The sequence below is a fragment of the Vanellus vanellus genome (genome assembly GCF_965231255.1).
Source record: "Vanellus vanellus genome assembly, chromosome: 3".
Taxonomy (NCBI): domain Eukaryota; kingdom Metazoa; phylum Chordata; class Aves; order Charadriiformes; family Charadriidae; genus Vanellus; species Vanellus vanellus.
Window position 1 is genome coordinate 4,672,891 of NC_138907.1, and position 19,792 is coordinate 4,692,682.

Here is a 19,792-nt window from a genome sequence, read left to right on the forward strand (position 1 = left end):
ACCAGGCGCACAGGCTGTCCGATGGTATTTCTGGGATGAATTCTGAATCTTCAAATAAGACGGAGAAGCCTGAGAGATGTTGTTTTGTAGGAAGATTTCCCCCCCCTCCCCCCCCCCCCCCCCCCCAAAAAAAAGCATCTTCCACTACAACTTCTGGGGGAGAGAGGCCACGGGAACCGCTGTGCCTTTAAGACCAGATGTAACTTGCAGATCAAAAGGGCACAGCATTCACCCATGTCATTGTCCCCTGAAAGATCAAAACCTCATTATATACTTGGTGCAATATCTGTTCTTTTAAGGTAGTTTACGCATTTCTCCTCTTTTTTTTTTTTTTTTATATTTTATTTTTCTTACAACCCCCACTTCTCCTTTTCTCCATCTATTCTTATCACTTTCGAATTACAGAGATCTATTTTCAGATGAACGCGCCGAACAAAACCTTCGTCTGGGTTTTTTTTCCCCCTCTTCTCTCTCTCTTTTTTTTCTCTCTCTCTTTTTTTTTTTTTTTTTATTTCCCAACATGGCGGTACGTGCTTATGCCCGCTATCTGCATAAGTCTTTTGTGTATTGCTAATGGAGTGCTGGAATTGTGGCAGCTCTGAGCAGGGAATACATGTGAGCAACAATATGCTGACAGACCCCTCGGTGGAATCTAATCTGTTCCAGCTCATGCACTCCTCAGAAACTATTTAACTTTCATTAAACTGTGTTTGATATCAGCTAAATAGAATGCATACGGCACCAATATAGCTCATATGGTCTCATTCATTCGATCACAGCAGTGCTTTTTTCTTATATTTTCCCCCCACTTGTGTCAGTACCCGGTATAGCTGGGTAAATAGGAGACCTTTGAAGATATAGTTAGTACTCAGATTTCTTTATTCTTTTGTGCTGGTTTCTTAGTGTTGAAACAGTGATTCATGTATGTCTCAGACAGCCTCCATTAATTTCATGTAATGTAGCTTTTATCTCGTAGCTGGGACAACTATCTCCAGCGCTGTCTCCCTATAGCATCTCTCGCACAGCAGCCCACCGGCTTCCCACCCCCCCAGCGCCCCTTTTTCTCCCGCGAGCAGCTCATTTCTGGAGAATTTACTTTTGTTTTGTTATGTTGGGTTGGGGGGGGAAATAAATAAAGAGGCTAAGATTGCAGAGGAGAAGTAAGGTAAAGATCTTTCTGTCCGCGTGGATGTCTTTATGTCTCACGTAGGGAGGAAAAAAGGCAAGGGGGGAGCCGAGAAGGGAGGGCTTTGTGGGGAGTGGGCTAAAATATCTTTCGTGGCAGCGGCTGGATAACAGTTTTTTTAACCTATTCACAGCGCACTAATTTGATTATGAATGCAGCACAGTAGGAGCATGCAGTTTCTGGGGAGCGGGAGGAGGGGGCGACGGGCACTGGATTTACAAGCCGGGGCTGTTCAAAAGTTTGAACGGTCAAATGCGCCTTAAAAAAAAAAAAAAATAATAAATTATCAAGACCAACCTCCCCCCCAAACCATTAACCAAAAAAAAAAAAAAAAAAAGAAAAATCCCCACCACCAAACCAGCCAGTCCTTCAAACCAAAGGGAGCTTCGAGCCGGTGCATTAGCACCACAAATAAACATTGTGATTCCATTTGTAAATAAAAAGAGAAGAAAAGATGGTTTGCTCTTTTTTCTCTCTTCTCCCCCCCCCCCCCCCCCCCTTGAATGATCTGAATGCATTAAAGACTTCTTCACCTTACAAGGAGGATGGAAGAGGAAAAGCAACATCAATTTGATTGGGAAAAGTGAAAGCGATTACCTTATGCTTTCTTTAAAGATTTCTTTTCCAATTATGTTTTATTAAGTCCAAAGGAATAATCACAAAATTTTTTTTATATTGCTTAAGAGAAACAACATGGGGTCCTTTGGTAGAGGGAACCCAATTATTTGGGATATTATTTTGAGAAACCTTTTCATTTTATTAGTATACCAGAGGGTTTTCACATTCGCAAGGCTAAATCCCGACTATTATTACTTTTTTGGAATAAATGTCTCACTGGGGCAATTAATTTTACACATTAACACTAGTCGTTGCTGTGTCGCACATTTTAAAAAAGAGAAGGAAAGCAAGCTTCTCGCACGATTTATCATTTGGTTCGTAACAGGGTCACCAACACCAGCCCAGGTAACACAAAATGAGCTTTTTCAAGAGAAGATTTTGCTGTGTGGCAACTTTGGAAAGTCCTGGGCTGCACCAAGTTTACCAGTGCTTTGAGTGCAAGCCTGGGTCTATAAGGCAGCATTATAGCAGCGGCTGCCAAAGGCAGAGCAGAAACGTGCCCTATCTGCTCTCTGGAAATCAAATCCTACTGCGGTAACTTCGCTCCCGAGCCTGGCGAGGCTGCACAGGGAAGGGCTTGCTGCTACCCGCCGAAAGGCTGATCCGAAAATTATTGAGATAAGTTTATTGACATTTTTACTATACGTTATTAATCTTATTAATAGCGTTAACAAAGGCTAAAGGAAAACGCATCATCTATAACCATGTTAGTCTTCATTTTAGGGCATTTTTGTCTAAGTAAACTAGAGAGGAGTAATTAACGCTCTGCTGTTATTTTCCCCCCGGTTTCGGGGAGGCGCGTGCTAGCACGGCGGCAGGAAGGACATCAGCCTGATATTACTGAGTGCCACGCAGCCCAAATTCAGAAGCAATGAAATTAACGGCCGTGTGGTTTCCGGTACCATAAGCCTAAAGATAAAACCAGCTTTAATATTGCAGGACAAGCGTGCGCAGGACCAGGGGGTAGCAGAGGCGACGCTCACCTGGTTTCTGCTGCATCCAACAAGGGATCCCTGATCCTGTCACCTCGCTCTCTGCTACAGGTAGGCAGAGACAGCCACAGCCTGCCCTGATGCTCTTCTGTTTTAAAACCATACTGTGAAAAAAATATTCTTGTAGTACAAGGGGCAAGCACGCGTGCCGGAAAGGCAACGGCTGGGGAGCAGAGATGCTGCAGTCCCTGCGGAGCAGGAGGGACCCTGAAGAAAAACCCAAACAGCTGCCCTACGCCTTTGCATTGCTTGACATGGTGCAACGGCACCACGAAGCCTCTCCTGAGCGGATAGTGCCGGCATGAACCCCCAGCCACACGCAGCACAAATGGCCATCACAGGGACCCTGCTACAAAACCCCAGCCAGAGCCCCCTTGGCTCTCCAGGAGGAAACATGGCACCGATGTCATTGCACCGTCCTCCCGCTTGCCCTGTTCCCAAGGCCCCCTCAAAATGACATTGCTTCCAAATTAGAGCCAGTACGGCCCTACCTCGTGCTACGGCCACCCTGCAGGGCTCCGGGGCACCCTGCGGATCCCCACAGTGCAGGGAAGGGTGTTGGGTTTGGACTTGCCCCCTGCTCCGCTCACTTGGGAGATGCCCCATGAGAGATGTGCTCGGACCGGCAGTGCTATTCCTCCTCTGTATGCTCCGTTTTATTTTTTCTTTCTCTGCTTTGGGCCAGTTTGGGAAGCTCCATTGAACCCCCCGGCACAAAGTGACAATTTTCATATCGCAAAAATTCAAGACCTTCGCAGTCTGCAAAACCCACAAGAGGATCGCGCATCCCCAGACCGCTCCCTCCGCCCTGGCGCAGGGGCGATGCACGGCGCTCGCACAACCCCCGGGGACTGGGCGCAGCCCTTCGCGACTCAGAAGAGTTCACGCCTCAAAGCCAAATTTATTTTAAGTTTTCTGCAACTTTGCTTTCATTCCCGGGCACCGCTGCCATCAATGAATGAGAGATGCATGAATGGCTAATGCTGGACCGGTGGGGGACCAGGGCAGCACCGAGGGGCAAATGCCCCAATGCTTTGCAGTCAGGTAGAGCTAAGAGAGACGTCTCTGATTCATAATCTCCGCTCAGTGCTTCTCCTGTGCTCTAATAAAAATCGTGGCATATTGGTCGCTCTCGCTGCCAAGTGATATGGCCATGCCCTCTCCACAGTATCCAGCTACAAACACGCTTGATGGGCACTCTCTGGGGGAACTGCCTGCGCTGGTTTTACATTGCTAACATATGTAGGTACACCTGAAAGCTACAGCCTGCCACTTCTCGTGGACCTCGCTGGGGTACCTTTGCTCTTTTGCCACCAAGGGTTAATTTTCTAATGGCTGCTTTGCTGCTGAAGCTGGCCAAGTTTTTCATCGCCTGCAGAGCACCACAAGCTGTGATTTGGAGCCAGAAAACACCATTAATTTTCTAAATAGGAAGGATCACATATGTAAACTGTCTGGGTCTATAACCAGTTGGGCAGGTAGAAGGCAAAGAGAAGGAAAGTGGGGTGGTTTTTTTCAGGCACTAAAGCAAAATAAACCCGAGGCTGCCGGCTGCACTGAAGTTTCTCGGCGAAGCTGGGCTCCCCCTTGCCTTCCCCCTGCGCCCCCACCACACACACACACACACACGGCGTCACCCGTGGCAGTGCTCGTTTTTACTGGAAAAGGTCAGGTTGATGATTTATTGAACAGTTATTGAAGTTTTTTTACATGAGGCTATATGGAAAAGTTACTGGAAAAATCAAGGAAAGACTGAATAAAGGTAACAGCTCACAGTTCATATGAGACCCAGGCTGATAGCCTTTCACGTGCTGCTGTGACCTAATCCTGCACCACACGCGTCAAGGCAAATGCCCAGTTTGTGCCAATGGAGGGCGACGGGTGGCCTAGGATCTCAATTTGGGCAGAGAGCTGCAAGAGTGGGATCGGGGTGTTTGCTACCCACATCATCCTCCTTCAAAACACCCACCGGCAGCCGATGGCACAGCGCTGCCCGATTTTTTTCAGCCAGGCACGCGCACGAGAACAGCATTTCGGTGGTGCAGAGGGAAGGGACAGGGCCCCGTGGGCTCTCTTGCCCAGGGCACAGCTGCCCGCACCACCTCCCGCTGCCGGCCGTGCCTCGGTTTCTCTACTTATAAGCTGGTGTACAGATACCGACCACAGAGGGGTGCTCTGGGTCTTAATTAATTAATTAACGCCTTGTGCAAGGCACTTGGAAGGCCTTTGGTGGAAGGGACTACCAAAGGTCATATTATTAAATGGTTTTAAGAAAAAAAAAAAAGAATCTTTTTGTAAACGTGTTTCCAAGTATTTCATGCAACTCTTGGCACCGTGCGGTTCAGCTTTCCACCTTTTTCTTGCCCCTCCACAAATACTTAGGAGCTGCCTTTTCCTCCCTTTGTGAGCTGAAGGGGGGAAGAGGTGCAGGCAGGACCAAGGGCTCCCTCGACTGGCAACCACCAGCCCCAGCACCACCCGAATCGCAGGGGACAGCCCAGCTTCCCATGGCAGAACAAACCCTCAAGCCAAGGACAGGGGCAGAAGAATTGAATTTTTTGCACATTACTCAATACAGCAAAGACACAAGGAAACACCTTTTTTTGCTTTCGGGTGCTGTGCAAATACTGTAGCAATCACAGGCTGGTTGCTGCTGCGATTGCACCGTGACCTCTGGGGGCCTGATCCTGCACTTGCTCAGCGCTGCAACAGTCATCCTAACCAGACGCAATAACCACTGCAGGATCGGGTCCTTAATTAGTTCAATATTCCCCCCACCCCACCCCCCGCCTTTTACCACTTTCCCTCCCAAGGAAGAGTATTATTCATTAAGGGCTCAGCAGAGCCCACCAGATCTCATTTTAGCGGAGATCTCCCTATGATCTTCCCAGGCCTTTAGCGGGGAGCGAGCCTTGGACTCTCTTTCATGGGCTGCGTTGTGACCTGGCTTCAAAGTGCGCAAAGAGGTTCCACGGCTCCCTTTGTGCAGCACAGTCTCTTAATTGCACTTTTAAACACAGTGTAATTTTTGTAATTAACATTATGGTTTCAGAGGGCAGAGAAGCCTGCACTATGCTAATTACAAACTGGAGTAGTCGGAGTAGAAATTCAAGGCTCCAGTTGCTGGGGCCGAATGCAGTTTTTATGAAGGATTTCAAAGCTCCTCCGTGGGCTCTGTGTTCTGAGTTATCATTAGCATTTGATAACATAAAGAATTTTTATAACATGTGACAGATTTCGATGTGAAGATTTTACCTGATAACTGGAAAATTTACATAAAGACCTTCATTAGCTCTCTGCTCACATTACTGTGAGCGGAAGAACTACAGCGCGCTGTCTCCCTGTAAGATGGGGCTTGGGAGCCAAAGAATTTGTGCTTTATAATAAAATTTATAGTACGTTACGAAGGGAGGTTATAATAATCCTCAATGATGTTAGGAATCGGAGCAATTCAAAGAGTGAAAGAGAGCGCGAGAGGTGACGGGAAAGGATATTTCAGTATTGCCATGCAGCGGAGGACCGCAGGCTGCAGCAAAGACGCTGCGAGCGGGAACATAAAACATCCCAGAGCAGATGCTCCAATGACCACGGTAACACCACCGTTGGGGCCAGCTCCTGGGCATAGGCTGGGACCCATGCAGGCTCACTTACGCTGCCACCGCAGCAGTTTGGGGCAGCTTTCTGGATACCCTATCCAGAAATGATAGGGTATTGATAGGGTAAATGAATGAGAATTTATCATTCCTGCTGCCTCCCTACTTGCTGCTGTAAGTGTGCTGCCGGGCACAGAGCAGCAGCATGCAGCACTGTCTCTGCGGGATGCATCATCCTTCACAAGGGATACGTTTTCTTTGCAGTTAGGGATATAACGCATAGCCGTGTAACCACATCGTCACAGAATTCAAACTACCCAGACACCATTAGTAAAAGTTTATCAGTACCTCTCTTACGGTCATAACATTCTATGGCTTCTCCTGGGACTACACCGATGTCTGCATGGCTCCGACATCTTTCCATTGCCTGTTGAAGGCTGCCTGGCTGCATCTTGTGGACATTTCTAAATATTTCCTATTTATTATAAACCCCAGTAAATTACTGAAATTGCTCACCAGCATAGCGCCACATTGATTGCAAACTTGCGTAAGAAAAAAACCCAAAATAACAGCTGATGTGCACGGAGCTGCTCCATGGCACGCTCCTCCCAAGCTGAAGTGACCAGGGATGCTTCAGACAGGCATCTGAGCAAGGCAGGACATGGCCAAACCATTAATAAATTCATCACATTAACCTCAATTTGACTGGCTGCTTCAGAATCTTTTGATGCTATCGGTACCAATTTCTGAATTTCTTCCCAGGCTAAAAAGCCTCCTAAGCACCCTCAACTTTAGACAAAAAACCCATCTAGCTCTTCCTTCAGAAAACCGAAGCAATCTCGCCAGCTGATGCATAAGCTTCATTCCTCAAGTCTCCAATTGGACTGTTAAAACCACACGATATCTTTGACAAGCCTCATTAGTCCTCTTGCATGGCGAACAGCCACACCGGATTTTCCAAGTTGCTTTTGCAAAGGAATCTCCTTTTCCTGCAGTTTTGCAAGCCCAGTGCTTGGAGAAACCAAAAAGCAACCTTAGATCAATGATCAAACTTTCGTAGTAGATGGCTTTTATTTTTACAAAATATTTGCTTCCAGCAGAGTGTATCTTAATTTACAAATGCAGAAATCTGTCATTAAGCTTTGACCCAGCTTCATGGCATTGTCAAATGCAATAACGTATCTTTTAATAGTTTTATATCAAGTAAGGATATAACATATCATTAGTTTAAATGTATTTGCAAGCAATTACCCCCACCAGGATATTTGTGAATGCTCATGCAAAATTGATGAAATTCTGACATGCTTAAACATTGTTCATTTAGCTCTATTCCTTATGTATAGAAAAAATAGAATAAATAATTCTGCTGCCACTTGCAAACTACTGTTCGGCATTTTCATTCTGTTCGTGGTTTCTGTCCTGCCTTTAAACTATAGCCCTTGGTGATCATTTGGAAAAACAGTTTCATATATGTTTAATTTTAAATAGATGTACTAGATTATTCATTCCTCTTATTATTGTTCAATGCAGTAATTTAAACATGGACTAGATTTACTGCGTGTCAGCTGCCTTTCTTTTACAAAATGGGATAAATTATTAAATGAGTAGAGGTTGTTTGACAACGGGTTTTCCAGTACTTCACAAAAGAAAGACCTTTGACATTCAGCTGTCTTTTGAAAAGAATAAAGAATAAATCAATTAAGTCTCTATGCTGTGGTTCAAAAACACGCTGTTATGGCACATTCTTGCTTACCTCTAAGTTGACTTCGGAAGACTCAACCCATTGCAGTCATACCACTAGGTAAATTATTGATCTAATCGTCAGGCTGCCTTGCGAGCAGCACTCTCTGTCCCAACCACCTTAGATACAGCCATTTTTACAACTCCTCCGCTCATTCCCCAAGCTACAGAAAATCACTGATATCAACCTCTGGTAACATTTGCCACCGACTTGGAAGACCTTTTTACAGTATCTGGTTTTGGCTGCATCTAGCAGAGGCTCAGACTTTCTAAGAAAAAATGTTTTCATTGACGATGTTGAGGGACTTTTGTGTTTATGAGCTTCTGTGTGAGAAGATTTTCAAGAAAGCGGAGGGAACATCAGGTGTGAGATGCTCAAAGCTCAGATAAAACTTGGATGCTAGGGTATTCCCTGCCAGGGAAAACCCTGAGTTCATGGGAAACTGGACTGGCGGACCCAACAAACAGCGCTAATCTTTTCTTTCTAGTTTGTGTGGCCTCTACTAACTGCAGTATTTACTGCAAAGCACTTGGGGTGCTTTGAAACAAAGAGGAATGTATCTGCTTAAGACATCATGTCAACAAACTAACCCTTTAACCCAAGCAAAAAGTTAAAACAAAATAAAAAAAAAAAATCAAATCAATCAAACCAAAAATCTAGCCAAATGCTCATCTCCTTTACCTGGCTTACACAGCATCGTGGTGCCACCAATTCTATATCAACAGCAGTATAAATCAGCAGTATAGAGGGAACAAAGTGGGGGTACACAAGGAGATTCATGTTTTGCAACCCAGCCTTGACAGGGTGAGAATTTACAAATACGGCTATTTTCTTTAGCTCTGCAGAAATCAAAGATGAGGGTTTTTTCTCTGCCAAAATTAAGATTTCCTTAATTTCACTAAATGCTCTTGATCATATCTCAAATCTTTTTCACCATGTTTGTCCATTCCCGAGTGCCACAAACATTTTATATGCTAAGGGCTGATCCAGGACATGAACGGAAATCATTGAAATTACATATGGAAACAGACTACCCGTCCTTGGAGTCTCCCAAGTCCTTTCCTCCCAAGTGAAGAATGCTCCCCCGCTATCTTTAGGTTGGAACTTCATTCACTCAAGTTTTTAACATCCCAAGCGATGGGATTTGCATTAGCTCCCCTGGGGGACTGCTCCTGCCAGGAAGCTCTCTGTACTGTTCAGCTCTGGTTTTCTATTTCTCACTTTTCCCTCCAGGAGAAGAGCTTTTTGAGCAGCATGACAGCTCGTAGGAGGTCTTTGGGCCCGAGGACTACCCCAAGGCCACCTGCACAGAGGAGTGTCAGGGCTGCAGGTGCCACCACGGAAGAGGTAGATGCATGCATTTTTGAGCCAAAGATTAATTTAAAAATAAAAAATGAAATTAAAAATACCCCTAAAGTTATGTCTTCTGATAAATCCTTACCAGGCTGCAATATTTTGCCTCGTGGCAGAAAAATGAAGGCAGCAGATGTGGGGTTTGCACCCGCATTTTGTCTTGGGGGGAGCTTGCGTACATCCTGCTCAGGAAGTGGCTCGCCAGGATTTTGCGAACTCCCACAGTCCCACTTTAAAGCACGGCTTCCTGAGAAAAGGTTAAACGAGGTTTAAGTGCAATGTAATAAACCTTCACTGTTCATAAAGTTGTGTGATAAATGCATGTGTGGTTACTCCGGATAAAAGCACTAAGGTCAGCAGGCAGAACTGGGAGGCAACTGCCGCACAGAGTCAGATCCTAGCACAGGGCAGCCCGTCCATCAGTGGGGTGAGATGCTCCAGCTCGCCTCCAGCCCATTCCCGAGATGCTCGCTTCGCGCTGGGATAACTCCTCACCCACCACAGACACATTGGCTTGCACAAAATAAGAAACTTCAGACATTTGCGGTTCGCTTGTGACTTTCAGCCCAAATTGCCTGGCTGCTGCCTTACCCTGCACGCGCTGGGTTTGTCAACACACGTCTCGCGTGCTTGGTCCTGATGGGGAAGTGAAGCCGCCACAGTTTCTGTGCTCAATTGCAAACAGGACTTGCTGAGACTCCAAAGCGAAAGACAATTGTGCTGAGGTCAGACTCCTCTTCTCCTGCTTGGGCTGGAAAGTACCTCAAAGCACAAGGGGGCCCGTGGAAGCAAATGGAGTACGGCGCTGCTGATTGAAGTTCAGGCGAGCAGAATGGCGCTTCAATTATTATTGTTATTTTAAAGCGAAACTCTGATTGCTAGGGGCATCCCAATTTTATCGAGCTCATTTTATTTTCCCTACATTTATTTGAATAATATGTCCTTTGCTTGCAATAAGGAAATGCCATATACCCCATCATCACAAGTAGCAGTTTATATAAACATAGCATTGTCCTGATGAGTTCAGATATGAACCTGTTTGGTTATAGAATTTCTCCAGAAGTTGTAATATTTATGATTTAGAAAGCGAACCAAGAGGGAAGTGTCTTGTACGGCAAGGAGCTGTTGTGCCTGGAGATTTGATTCACAAGGTACAGATGCGGTTGCAGAATAATGATCTTGTTGAAAAAAAAAAAAATAGCAATAGTAGTAAAAACCCATAAACTGTCAGTGTAGTCTCCTCCCTTTAGGCAGCCGGTGACAGGGCAATTTTAGCCCTGAGGAGGCTAAAATTCAATGCCAAGGTGGTCAAAACCCCTCTTTGCCAGCATTGCAAGAGCGTTAAGCTGCTTCTGTGTGTGTTGCGTATTTGTGTGTGTGTGTGTGTGTGTGTGTGTGTATGTGTGTGTGTGTGCAATCACTGAGGGCCTTGGAAAGAGCAGGACAAGGACAGGTACCCTTGGTGACACGTGGAACAAAAGAGAACCAGGAGAGGCTGATCATCAACACAGTAGTCAAGGATCATCCTCTGTAGCGCGGGGATACGGGAGAGACTGTGTTCGCCTGAAGATGTAGTAAAGTCTCACAAAGAATGGAGTAAACGGGAGAAAGATTTCACTCAGTTATGCCAAGCCCAGACACTCCAGCTGGCAAGAAGGAAAAGGGATTTCCCCCGTGGGACATCTAACAATAAGGACTTTACATCAGCAGCACATCAAGAGACAATATTAGTCTAAGTGTCTAAAAAGAAAAAAAAAAAAAAGAAAGAATGAGAGAGTCTCCTTTTTAAGAGGTTTCTTCGTGGGTTGTACCCTTCACAGCCAATATATACTGAGACCACTCACACTGCTGTGGTGTACATTAACTACGAAAGGTCATGGTGCCAAAGATCAGCCGTCTTCAAGAGGCACTTCTTTCCCCACCATGCTGTAGGATGCCTGTGGCAGACGAGCCATAAATCTAACGCTTTACGCAACGGCTGGCAAATGCTCGGTTGCAAACGGAGGCGTTCCACCAGCGAAGCACTTGTTAGTGTAAGGGCCCCTCCATAAACTGTGTTTTTACAATAATTTCCTTCAAATTGGATTGTTGTCATGATCAGAGAGCCATTTACTGGAAGCAATTGCTAATTACACACATGTCCCCCTGTAGGGAGGATGTACAGCGAAATAAGCATTTTGGAGGGAATTTCTTGTGTTTCATACTTCCTACAATTTCACCCATGAACCTTTTCTAACAGGCCAGGCTTGAAAGTTCTTCGCTTGACTTTAGCAAGTGTTTTGGCTCAGCACAGTCCTGGCAAGACTCTGCTGTATGTGTTTTGGTCATTTAGAAAACAAAACAAGAATACAAAAAATACTCCTTGAATCACTCTAAAAATCCCATAGGGCACCTTGTCCATCCTGCTGACATCTAAAATATTTTCCTTGCAGTCTATTCCCACCATGGTTTTCACTGGCCAGTGTGGCATGGGTTTCCTAGATCTCCTGGGAGACCAGTCCACAGATCACTAGACTGTATCTTTTTTCCACGGAATCACTTTATGTTTTCCTTAGCTCAGTTTCATCCCATTACTCTTTCCGCTGAAAATATCCCAAATAATTCCTCTTATACATACAGCTTTCTCTTCTATCCAAACACCTCACTGGAAACACCTTGAATTCTTCTGTTCCTAAAGAAGTCAACAAGCCAGATCTGCTAAGGATGGATTTCACCATTTTGGTGAGTAGCTGTCTGAAGAGGTACATTTACTCCTAATTTCAGGTCCTTTACGTTTATGATGGCTGTAAGACCCCTCTCGCATTGCCAAGGAGCCTTAGTGTGAGCCCAGCTTTGGGTGGAAACTCGACATGAACCCAAGGTGTTCTGGCTCCTCTCCCTAACACCTATACGCGTGCATCCAGCACTGGCATTTCTGGGTTACATACCTGAAGAGAAAGACTATTTCCTCTTTCATGTATGACAAAATAAAACAAATCACCCTGATAATTACAGCAACATGCTTCAGGACCTGCAGGAGCTGTCTGAGAGAATGATAAATCCTTTGGCCACGTAGTTACCTTGTGATATCTAAAGAAACCCACCCGGATGAGAACAGGGGGTGAAATTTATTCCTGGAGCACCTCCACTAAAGGCACTGGAGTTACTCTAGAGATTAACTGGAACTGGTATGTGTAGTGCAGACCAGTTGCACTGTGTTTCCTAGCTGCAATGAAGAACTACATAAAGTACCCTGGGCTCCAGAGCACGTCATTTTTCCTCTTCATCTGCATGGGATTCTTTCAATAAAGGCATAACGAGGGAGAGCAATGAGTACCATTATTTTGTTTAGAGATTTGGGGACTTAGGCAAGAGCTGGTCAAAGCAGCTGCTGGGGTAAAACATTCTCCACCAGGAAATGCCATTTTGTCAGACAGAAACTTGGCGCAAGAGCCAGCACGTTTTGATAGAATTTCATTTAGAACAAAATTGAACCACGGTGTTTTGGTGAGAATAAACTCTAAAATTAAATTTCATTGGAACAGAGCGAGTCAATTATTCATTGCAAAAGAAAAAGTTGTTCTGAACTGTTACTTTACATTATATCCCTAATTATAAAAGAAAAGAAATACATAATTGGAATGAAACCTTTTGATTTATCGAACTAGAACATTTTGACTAATTCAAAATAGCATGTCCTAGAAATGTGTTTTTCACAGGCAATTTCAACTTTGTGCTTTTGTTCCAATTCAGAACAAATATCTACATTTTGAAAATCACAAATTTCCCCGTTAAATGGAAAAATTATGTATGAGAAAACACACAAACCGGATGGCAGTACTACATGTAACTCCCTTTTCCAGCGACTTTTGATCAGCTTTAGGACATCTGAATAGACAAAACAGGGCACGGAGCAGCATGGGAAGAGACAGGCTAATACTAGAAATGCAGAAGAAGTCAGATAGGAAATACAGTGCTGTTCTTCAAGACAGATATTATCGGGTGTGTGTAGGGATGCTCAGGGAAACTGATCAAAACAACCCCTGGGCATCCCTAAATGATCCCATCGTTAGCTTTATGCACAGCTCTGCTATAAGAGGGTTAGTTGAGAGTATACTGATTTTGTTTCCTTCATTATGTGCTGGAGAGCTTCTGTTTTTTATTTCACCCACTCTTAATCTCAGCTCAAAGGTCATAAGAGGCTGTAAGATCTCGACAGCAGTTTTTGGCCCTGTGTGACAGAGAGCTGTGCTACGTCCCAGTGCCACGGGGACAGAAGGGTGCCTCCAAATCCCCGTTCCTCCCAGGAAAGGTGCCACTACCTCTGCCACCACTCGTTGGGCAGCTGTATGGGGCATCGACATCCTACCCCGTTTGGAGAGCAAGTCAGAGATGCCTCAAGGAATCATGTGCTGGAGAAGATCTGAAGGAAACTTTTGCCCTTCAAACAACTGGCAGCACCAGCATGCAAGAGTTATCACGAGTATCTCCTGGCTGCTCCTCGCACCTCCAGACCCGGCTCCCTACCTGGCACAGCCCTAGATGCAAGGCAACACACCTCCATCCGTGTAATTGTTTGTAGTGGAAAGGAAAAGCAGTGACCAGGCTATTGAGCAGTTAACTACACAACTGTTACCTAATGATCCTAATTTGCATGATTTTAATAATAATGAGTAAAACCAAACTATTAAGTTGCACTTTCTACCTCAGCAAAACCGAGCTATAATTGTGTAGGGAATAATTTTATGGGTGAAGTGTGCCCTATATTATAAGAGATTAGAATAAAGTGCTCTAATATTCAATGTCTTAGCAGGTGCAGGCACTTACCTGGGCAATTAAAATCTTTTTAATATACAAATCACAGCCAATGAAACTATTGGCATGACAAACTGGATCTTCCAGGACATATTGTGTTTGTCTAAAATAGATTTTTGTTTGCTAGCAATAATTTCTCTAACTTTTGTTTAAAAGAAAAAACAACTAAAGGCAGACTAATTTGCAGAAGATACTTAAAACGCTTGTATATCATTTCTGTGAAAGCATTTAACATGTCTCTATCTTTGTGTAATACATGCATTAATGTCTTTCACTTAATAGCTATTTTTTAAAACATACCACGTGCAACAATTGATATATTTCAATATTGTATCTGCTAGGGACTACTGGGCTGGGTTGCATAGAAGTTGGCCTTGAAATAACAAGCAGATCACAGAAAGCATATGAAATTTTCTTTATGGATTCATTAAGTTCATTAAATGCCCTCCTTTGTGCTTGGAGTAGTTTATAAATCCGAACAGGTAAAATAGGTGCAATGTTTCCTGTGAAATATGCAGAAAAGCATTTTCCAGTTACTCCTGAGCAATTCTGCAACTTCAAAAAATGAAGAAAACTCAACTCTGCCAACACTCAGCTCTGCCCATAAAAACATGCTATATTAATAGTTCCGGATCTTTGCTACCTTCCAAAATAGCATGATTTTGCAGCCAAACATCAACCAAAAGTGCAACAGAAACGACTTTTAGTAATTTGAAAGAGTGAAGGCAGAGAAGCGAGGTTTGTCACCCAGGCCCACCACTTCTTCCACCCACGCACACAGACCGGTCCAGCGGTACGGTCCCGCTCTACGGGAGAAGGGCGGGAGGTGATGGCCTCCCCATAAACCCGATTCCTGGATTATTATGACCCAAAAATGCAATGTGGGCGAGGACTGCATATTGGAATTTGAGGGTAAAATGACTGTTCACTTCTCCTTATTGCCTGGTGCAAAGCAATCCCAGTGGTTTCCCATCAAGGAACCAAAGCTTGGCAGCTTCCTCACTCAATTCACACCTCCGCCTGTGCAAAGAGGTGCAAATTGCACCTCCTGGAGCTGCCTCCCCAGGGGGGGTTATCTTAACGGAGGGCAAGCATTGTTTGCACAAGTACCCTTTGAGCAACTCCTCTCCTGGAAGGCAGCTTTCATCCAGGGACAGTCCTCAACTCCAGCTCCACAGCGGGATGCACTAGACCACCCTCGTCCCAGAGAGATTGCCACAACTCCAGTATTTGCAACGATGGGGACATGCCAAGCCCGTTCTACCTGCAGCAGGAGGGATCACAGCCTTTCCCACCCGGGAAACAGGCCGGGGAAGAGAGGCATTGAGCACTTGAAGAAGCTGGAATAATTTAGGGTTGAACGCAGACTGACACCTGCATGAGAATTAGGTTGCACAAAGGCCAACGAGGATATTCTAGGTCAACGCGTGCAAGCACAGAACAAATCAAACGCATGTTGTGCAAAATCACCCTGTTGGGAAGTCTTCTAATATCTCGCGGTGGCTGACATCAGCTCACATACACACACAGAGTGCACTCAGCAACAAACACCATAGAGACGAGTATTTGGCTGGAAATTAGGGGTTTCTTAAAACATTTGGCAGGTAACCCTATCAGTCCAACTGAGATTTCCTCCTTCTTAGAGGAGGTTTGCGATTTCCACGCAGCTTTGTATCAGCAAATAGGTGGAAAATACTCAGAGTATGGATAGTTAAGACAGAAAATAATTTTGCAATATATGGATGAACACAGGCTCTTCCATCTCAAAGGACATTTCATGACACTTTACACCACATACCTTAAAAAAAAAAAAAAAAGTTTCCAAACTAGGCTTCCCTTTCCAATCTACAGAGAGAGACAGGCAGCTGCAAAACATAATTTGCATGACCTGTGCTGGACACTAACTCAAGAGCACAGTCACTCCTCAGATGTCTCCCTCTCTGTATAACCCAAATAGCACGACTCCGGATACTGCCTTGGACATACAATTCTTAGACAGCTAGACTTGAGCGAGATGCTCAACTTTATGTTAGCAATTATATTTTCGTTAACAATAACACAATAGCTTTCTTTGTTATCATACAACTCCATCTCCGCTACAAATACCAGCCCCACCAGTGCCCCTCTTCATGCCCCAGGTCTCTGACAGGTCTGCCTCTACAATTGGAAATGGACAGCTTGTGCCCCACTCCGTATCTGTGTGTTTTTGAGTTATTATCATGGGGATTGCAGTAACGCCCAAGGACCTTTCCCTGGACACCCTTCCCACGGTGAGCAGCAGTCCTTGCCAGAGAGTGCGTACAGAATACAAGCTGGAGAAAGCAGCGGCCACCCTCTTTGCTGAGGGGATCGTTTGGCTGGCCCGTAATCCCAAAAGAGGTTTGTGAGTCCAGATCTCCCACATCCCTCTTTTTTAATACTTATGTCATTAACCACAGCATACTTGGCTCTCTTCTTGTTAAACCATAAACATGGGAAAATCCCTGAAGTTATCAGTGCCTTAAAAAAAAAAAAAAAAAAAAAAATGCGAGCTCCGAGCCTTCTCTGCTTCTGCTGCAGAAAGAATTTAAAACCGAGCTTTGGTTTATACCCAAGCTACTCCTTAAAGAAGCTTAAAGCACTTCAATGTTCAGACATACTCGCATGTCCAGTATCAACATTCTGCCTCACGGTCTCTTCCAAGTTAGCTAGGAAATACATATCTGCGGCTGCTTTACATACTTTTTGCATTCCCATTTCCCAAGCCAAAAGTCTTCCACTATCAAGCCACAAATTAATCTAATTATTTGGATATTTAGGCCGTTTAGGCTCAAGTCAGCAGACAGTTAGGCATGTGTCTAATATCGCCTCTACAACGTGACTGCTGGGGGACTATTTAAAGATAAGCACATGCCTAAACGCTGCACTGAATTAAGCCTTTGTAAGCCTTCAGAAGCTGGCTTTAAACAAACTGGTTTTAGGCAAATAAAGAATTGCCTTGGATTAAAAAAACAGAGGATGGGAAGGTATTTACCAGGTGTCTCAAACACCCTGTATGAAAGGAATAGGTTCTTTTTAACAAAAACACTCAACATATGGCTGAGATATCTGGAATAATTATGCGAATGGAACAATAAACAAGAAATATTTTTGTAACTCATCATATGGCGACTTTGACAAGTTTGAGGAGATGTATTTCACCTTTAGCATCGCCTTTTAAAAGGCTGATCAATGATAAACCAGTGGGGTTTTTCCATAGCACAAATGTGAAGGTGTCAGGTTCTCCAAGGGGCGAACATAAGGCCAGCTTTGCCTTGACTCTCAGGTTTGCCTGGCCTAAAGAAAAGCAATTTGCAGAACGAACCTGTGACCCAAAAGTAAGATAGCATGAGGCATGCAATACCATAAATAGTTAAATGAAAGAAAATAAGAGAGAAAGCAAACTGTAAGAATATCATGTTTCCAACTGTAATGTGGGTATTTATATGCAATACTTAAAAAATGTTTAAAGAAGCTGAATTATCCAGTCCCATTATCCTGATGTTCAAATTCCACACATGACTCCTCTCTGGGGGAAGAACAGAAATGTGATACCCCTTTGGGGACCATCCTGGGACAGCCGCTGGTGGGGACACCTCAGCAGGGCATTGAGGGAGAGGCATACAAGCAGCTGTGGGACACCGGGGATGGAGCCCTTGCTTGTCCCAGGCAAGAACTGCTCAAGAGGGAAATTACGGGGTCCTTCTGCAACGTGTTTCCTAAAACACCAGTGGGGTCCCATTAACCACCCCAGTAACGGATGAGGTGGTGGGTCACTACTTTTTGTGCCCCAAGACCTGCTGCCCCGGCGGGCGGCGGGGCCAGGGCCTCCTGCACCACCTTGCCAGGGCTCCAGCCTCCGCCACCCACTCGCTGCGTGACCCCGCCAGCGCTCATGATGCATCGGCCCGTCACCCTCACCGTTTACAGCAAAAAAGCTATTTAGCCGGTGCCTGCAACCCTTCAGCCCGCAATGCCTTGACAGCAGAGGTTATAGGGAAAAAAAAAAAAAAAGAAAAAAAAAGAGAGAGGGAGAGAAAGAAAGAACAATGTGCAATCGGCACTGCATTAGAGATGGAAAAAGTACTTAAAGCCTGCAACATTCATCAAGGCTGAATACATAAATGCCACATTTTGAATAAGCCAAGCAAAAGACAATGACAAAGGAAAGGCGCGTTGCTTCAGGAATCTCTATCATTTTCATTTGCTGCTGTCAGGAACCTGTTTTTTGCCTCTCACTCTATCAGCCATTATAGCATTAATGAAGTAACCTCACATAGTTATTGACTGGCTTGTCAGAGTCCCTGCCTGATCCCTTAATAGAAACCATTGGTCTTCAGTTAAAAATGGGGTGAGCTGGGAGGTGCTGTGGGCATGTGCTGAATTTCAAGTGCACTCCTGAGGTTATCAAAAGCCATGAAATGCAAATTATTATATTTTTTAAACACACAGATTTCATGCAACTGAGCATATAAAATTGACTAATACTGTACTTTATGCATTCCTAATAATGTTTCCAAATATGCTCTGCATATGATCTTTCCCCAGAAAGTTGTGGGTGGTATTTGAATAAGCAGAAATGGGCCTAGTTTTATTTTGTGAATAAAGTAGTTTCCTGGATGTTGCAAGTCTCTGTTCCTTCTAATATAAGGTAATGTTTATGCACTGTCTGTTCAAACAACACGGGTAATCCTTTGTCTGAATTTCTGTCTCAGATCAAAATCATTTTTCCTTCATATTTTTTTTCCTCCTTTCATAAAGCATCCCAAGTCCCAGAACTAGTATATTCTCATTTACTAGAAATTGAGGGTTGGCAGAGGGTCTAGAAATAACTTCTTTTCCCAGAAGGTAATAAATCCAGGGAGTAATCTAAAACACCGAGTTGTTAATTCCAGTACCATCACGCCATTGCCTGTGATACGGGTACATTACTGAATCAGCCCCGGTTGACAAGCAATCAGCACCCGGAGGATATCTGCAGCGCAGGATGCGAGGGCATCCTCCGGCATCCGCTTGTTGAGGACAAGGCACCACAAAGAGTTTGCCAGCTTGGTATTTGGTACAGCACACGAGCGGGGAAAAGCTATGGGGTGACCTTTTGTAAGCTCCTCCAGAGGGGAGCTGGGGCCCGTGGTCTGATGGGTTTCGTTATGGTTCTGAACATAACACCCAGAAGATGTGTGCTTTGCACATCTGGGATCAGCTAAACTGTGGTCCAAGCATCACCAAGGCCTCTTGGTATATAACGCTCCCAAAGCCTGCAGCCCCGGCCCCTGCGAAATTCAGCAAATTCAGTCAGTTTTCTGGAGTCAAGCTTTACTTGCTGGCAAGATCTTCAAGCCTTTCATCAACACAGGTAGCCCTAAGAAACATACCTCTCCCCGTCTTTCTATTCAGGAGACTCTCAAAGGTTAAACATTACGCTGATTTTGAAGACAGCAGCAAGAAACCTCACGTCTCACTCAGCATAGACAGCAATGAGAGGAATAGTTGTTCA